The sequence below is a fragment of the Stegostoma tigrinum genome, chromosome 10, assembly GCF_030684315.1.
Source record: "Stegostoma tigrinum isolate sSteTig4 chromosome 10, sSteTig4.hap1, whole genome shotgun sequence".
Classification (NCBI taxonomy): Eukaryota; Metazoa; Chordata; class Chondrichthyes; order Orectolobiformes; family Stegostomatidae; genus Stegostoma; species Stegostoma tigrinum.
The window spans coordinates 28780948-28787296 of record NC_081363.1 but is presented as its reverse complement, the minus strand read 5'-3'; positions in this window follow the sequence as shown (position 1 = coordinate 28787296).

The following is a 6349-nucleotide window of genomic DNA, read 5'->3' as shown; positions in this document are numbered from 1 at the left end:
CTACTGCGTGCACACTTCTCCAAAATCTGTCGACCTATGCTTTCTTCAATCTCCCTGCTGCTATTGGGGGGCCTGTAGTAAACCCCTAACGAGGTGACTACTCCCTTGCTGTTCCTAATTTCCACCCATACTGACTCAGTAGGCAGATCTTCCTCGACAAAGGAAGCTTCTGTAGCTGTGATACCCTCTCTGATTAGTAGTGCTACACCCCCTCCTCTTTTTCCCCCCTCCCTATTCTTTTTAAATTGATTCATTAATTCTCATAGATTGACACCAATAATCATTGAATCCCAATATTGTGGAAGCAGGGCATTCAACGCATCGAGTCCACACTCACCCTCTAGACAGCATTGCACCAAGACCCACTCCATATGTGTAATCCTGAATTTCCCATGGCTAAACACCTAGCCTGCTTTAGACTGTGGGAGGGAAACAGAGCACTTGCAAGAAACCCATGCTGACTCAGGGAAAACATTCAAACTCTCATACAATCACCTGAGAGTGGAATTGAACCCAGGTCCCTGGTGCTGTGAGGCAGCAGTGCTGACCACTGAGCCACTGTGTGACCCCAAGGTGATACATTGATGGTCCCTTCATTCACTAAGGTCACAGGTGCCTCACTGCCCTTGCCATGGTTTATCAGCTCATGTTTCTGGCACGCTTATTGCCAAAACACTTGTGAGCTGAAGAGGGTAGGAAATGTCTAACCCCCATGTTACAACTCCATCAAATTTCAGTCTAAGTTGGCCTTCGCAGCTATGTACACTGACCACTGGCTGGTTCTACACAGGCTTAACCTTGGTTTCCTAATGACAGTTTACATCTCAAGTAATTTAGGTTCTAAAAACTTCTAAAATTTTCCATCAAAAGGTACTTGGTACCATACTTACCTTAGAGCTTTTACTCCAACAGATTTCTTAGTATCATTGTGCTTCAACATTCTGGAACCCAATTGTACTTTTATGCCTGACGTGAATTTTTTTAAGATCACAGACATAATGTATACACTTAGATGCTAGCAGAACCCATTCACGCTCTGAGGTCTGACCTTGATTACCTCTCAGTTGGATTAGGTTTGGGTTCCAATTATTTTTAATCTTCTAATGCATTGTGGGTGATTGTGGTCTGGACCAGAATTTGTTGCTCATTCCTAAATGAGCTTCCAAACTTGGCACCTGTATACCTTCAGTAATTTCCCAGACTGGCAGGTTGATATTGTATAATAGCTCCAATGGCATTAGGCTTTCATATCTGCGGAGTAGGGTGGAAGGGATGGGGATTGAAGCCTGCTTCATGTGCAGCCTTAAACGCCAACACCCTAATTTCTCCAGTTACATTATATGACCTTAAAAAACTAACTCACTAAACACAGTTCCAATTTATAACACGCAACTTTCTTCAAACCACTGTTCTCCATTTACTCATGATTATCGAAACATAAATGATGCCATTACACAATAACATAACTTCTGAGTCACCGTGAACAAGGCAATGTGCATTGCTGGTGTATGAAAATTAATGGACATAATGTTATTGCAGAAAAACACTAAAATTTATTTTCAGTATCCATGCTCTTTTATTATGAAATTATAGGAAAGGGGCATTTTATTCTCCGTGGTAGTGCTTTAGTTTAGACATGAATAACAATTCTGCAGTGAAAGCACAACAGCTGTACACACATGCAACAACTTTCCATTTTCTATTCATGGAGCATATACATTGCATATTTCAAAAACTGCTATATTACAGTACCAGAATACATACATCTGTGCTTTCTTATAAAATCGAACAGGCTTATATCAATCCATCTGAAATGTAACAATTGAGAGGAATAAATGAAGATGGACAATGAAAACACATCAGAGGCTTAAATAAGTGGATAAAGAGATTTAGCTCAACTGAGAACTGATTACAGTTTGATATTTCTTTTTAACAAAGTTTACAGACTCAAGGTGAATTTCTCAACACACTCCTGAAGATTGGCTCTAGAAAATTTCTCTAAAGGCTAAAGCTCCTGTTAAATTGACTGTGTTTTTCCACATTTCTTGTACATCCCATCGTTAATAACTATGCACCATATTTGCTTTCTGAAAAATATTCCTTTATTTACTGCCCATTGTTGTAAAACTTCACATGCAGTTCTCTGTAATGTATAGTATTGTTGTTACAGCAATAACAATCAACTAAAACTAAAGGCAAACCCAGTTAAACTCATCAAATACATCAATAGCCTCACTACTGTTAATTTTAACCTGTTGCACACTGCACAAGTCGATAAAATGTAAACAAAACTGGCAGTTTTAACAGTGTAACACATTGCTTTACAGAAGGCTAAAAATCAATTTACTTGTAGATACTGATAGATTTGTTTTATGGACGTCATTTAAAGCCTATGAAATAACTTCTTGAAACATATGTATTTCATGCTTTCTAATTGAAGGTTATATGTATTAAGTTTACAAATTATAGTTTCATCATTAGTAAATACAGTACATTGTGCACAATTGCTCCCAGATCTGCAATTATGCACTTACTGTCACAAATTAATGATTTGTTTCCATTCAGGAACATTGCTAGTTCAAAACAAACATTCTAACATGCTGCTACCTAGCAAGCAGAAATTGCACAAGACTTTAAGCATTGTTCCTGTGATCCTTGGGCTTCTTCGGTGACCTTGGGTTTAAACCATGCTGTGTAACCAGATATAAAATCAAAATAACGAAATGGTGAGTATTACTTAGTTCCTAACCATCTCACTGTACCATTTACTTCCTTCCTTGCAACCTTCACTCAGAAATGTAGGGGTCAGTTAGCTCAGTTGTTGTTTGGAATACGGTGCAGAATATGGGTCAATGACCATACTGTCTGTGGTTGATTAGGGAGGGATGCCTCCTTGCCTTTGCCATGAATTGATGTGAAGAAGTAGCCCTCAAGATATATAACCAATTGACTCTCTCCAGCAGACACAGAAAGTGAGTGTTACTTGCTGGGCCAGTATTTATTGCACATTTTAAATAGTACTGGAGGAGTTGATGAGACTTACCTCTTGATTCGCTGCGCTTAGTGAAGTGAAGGTACACCCATAGTACTGTTCAGGGAGTTCCCAGATTTTGACGCAGTAGCAGGAAGCAAAATATTTCCAATTAATGATGGTGACTGACTTGAAGGGGAACTTGCAGCTTGTGGTGTGCTTATGTATCTGTTTCCTTTGTACCTCTTAATGCTAGCAAGTGTGGATTTGGAAGGTGTGGTCCAAGGAGCCTTAGTAAATTACTCCAATGAATCTTCCTGATGGTACACAGTGCTCCCACTTTGTGACATTGATGGAGAGAATGAATATTGAATGAGTGAGGTGTTGTGGCAATCAAATGGGCTGCTTTGTCCTCAATGATGTCCATTAATCCGTAAGACCATAAGACAGAGGAGCAGAATTAGGCCATTTGGCCCACTGACTCTGCTCTGCTATTCAGTCATGGGTGATATGTTTCTCAACCCCATTCTCCTGCCTTCTCCCCGTAACCCTTGATTCTCTTACGAATCAAGAACCCATCTAACTCTGTCTTAAGTGCACTCATAGGGTCATACAGTCTTGGCTTCCACAGTACTCTGTGGCAATGAGGACCATAGATTGACCACCCTCTGACTTAAGAAATTCTCCTCATCTGAAGGATCGTCCCTTCGCTCTGAGGCTGTGCCCTCCAGTCCTAGGCTCTCCTACTAGTAGACAAATCTTCCCTATTTCCTATCTCGGCCTCACAGTATTCTGTGAGTTTCAATGAGTTTCTCCCCCACCGTCCTTCTAAACTCCACTGAATGTAGATCAAGAATCCCCAACTGCTCTTCATAAGACAAGCCCTTCAACACTGGGATCATTCTCGTGAGCCTTCTCTGGACCCTTTCCAGTGCCTGCGCATCGTTGCTTAGATAATGGGCCCTAAACTACACATAATATTCCAAATGTTGTCTGACCAAAGCCTTATATAGCCTCAGCAGCACATCTCTGCTCTTGTATTTTAGCCTTCTTGAAATGGATGTGAACATTGCATTTGCTTTCCTAACTTGGTGAGCCTTCATGTTAGCCTTAAGAGAAGCCCGAACCAGGACTCCCAAGTCTCTTTGTGCTTCATCTTTCTGAGGCCTTTTCCTGTTTAGAAACTTCTTGACTGCTGTTAGAGCTGCATTCAACCAGGCAAATAGGATGTGAGCTTCAAGCTATAGAATTTCTAGTCCCTGACCTGCTTGTGTTGCCACAGTATTTACATGGCTAGTATAGTTCAGTTTTGTGTCAATGGTATCCCCCCGGATATACATAGTGGGAGATTCAGTGATGATGACAACATTGTGTTTCAAGGTTGATTGATGGATTCTCTCAATTGTAACAGAGGTTACTTGCCATTTAGCAGTGAAAGCCTGAGTGTTGTTCAGGTCTTGCTGCATACGGACAATCACAGGTTCAGTTTCGAACAAGTTGGGAATACTGCCAAATTTTGTGCAATCATTAGCAAAGCTCTGACCCAATGAAGGCGGAAAGGTCATTGATCCAGCTGAGATGGTTGGGCTGAGAACACTATGTTGAGGAATTTCTGCTGTGATGTTTTCTCTAAGATGACTGACCTGCAACAATCACACTCATCTTTGAGTTAGGTATGACTCAAACCTGCAGAGTTCTCCCATTTATTGCCAGTGGCTCTAGTTTTGCTAAGGCTACTTGTGGCTATAACCAGTCAAATGCTACGTTGATGGCAAAGACAGTGACCCTCACTTCCCCCCATGAATTCAATGGTTTTTCCCATGTTTGGACAAATTGCAGTGAGGTCAGGAGCTGTGTGCGTCTGACAGAACCCAGGCTGAGTGTCGGTGAGCAGGTTATTGAAGAGTAAGTGCCATCTAATAACTTGAAAATTTCCATCACTTCTGGTTGGTTTGGATTTGTCCTGCTTTTTGAGGATGGGACATAATTGGGCAATTTTACACAATGTTTGGTCATTTTTTAAAAAATGCGATAACAGAATGAGGACATCGCTGGCTAGACAGCATTTATTGCCCATCCCTAATTTCCCAGAGGGCAGTTCAGAGTCAACCACATTGCTGTGGGTCTGGAGCCACATGTAGGCCAGACAATGTAAGATGGCAGTTTTGCTCTCTAAAGGTTATTAGTAAACCAGATGGATTTTTCCTGACAATCAACAATGGATTCATGGTCATCATTTGGTTGCTAATTCTGAATATTTTTATTGAATTCAAATCCCCTCATCTGCCGTGGTGGGATTGGAACCCAGGACCCCAGAACGTTATCTGGGTCTCTGGATTAACAGTCCAGTGATAATACCACTAGGCCATTGCCTCCCCTCTGAATGTCAAGAATGTAACTGTAATGTCTACAGGCACAGCTAATTCTGGAACTCAATTCTTCAGCATTATTGTCAGATGTTGTTTGGGCTTGTAACTTTTTCAGTATACAATGCATTCAGCCATTTCTTGACATGAAATGGAATGACTCAAATTGGCTGAAGATTGGCAACTGTCATGGCTGGATCTCAGAAGGAGGTCACCCACACAGCACAGTTAGCTGAAGATTGTTGCAAATACTTCTTTTACACTGATGTGCTGGCCTCTTCAATCATTGAGGATGAGGCATTTGTGGTGCTTCCTCCCCTAGCGAGTTCAGTAATAGTCCACTGCTGTTCAAAACTGAACATGGCAGCACTGCAGAATTTAGATCAGAGCTGTTTACTGTGGCATCACTTATGTCAGTGTGAAGCATGCTGCTTCCACTCTTGTCATGCAATTAGTTCTGTGTTGTAGCTTCACCAGATTGACACCTTTTTAAATATCCCTGATGCTGCTCGTGTTGTACCCTCCTGTAATTTTCATTGAACTAGCATTGATCTTGCAGCTTGATAGCCATGCCAGACTATGAGGTTACAGATTGTGTTACTTTACCTTATTGAGGAACACCAGCAAAACATATGGCTGAAGCACTTGCAACTACCTGCAGTCAGTCTTATGGAGAGGATGATCCATCTTGGTCTCCTCCTAGGATCCCTAGAGATGCCATTCTTCAGCCAATTCAATTCACTCCACTCGAAATCAGAAAATGATAAAAGCCACTGAAGCCACAAAGGCAATGGATCCCAAAAATAACCCGAAGGGTCTAGACCCGAACGTCAGCTTTTGTGCTCCCAAGATGCTGCTTGGCCTGTTGTGTTCATCCGGCTCTACACTTTGTTATCTTGGATTCTCCAGCATCTGCAGTTCCCATTATCTCTGACCCCAACAGTAGTACTGAAAGCTTGTGCACATCAATTAGCAATGTCTCTGGGTTCCTGAATGGTTAAAACACTGTCAT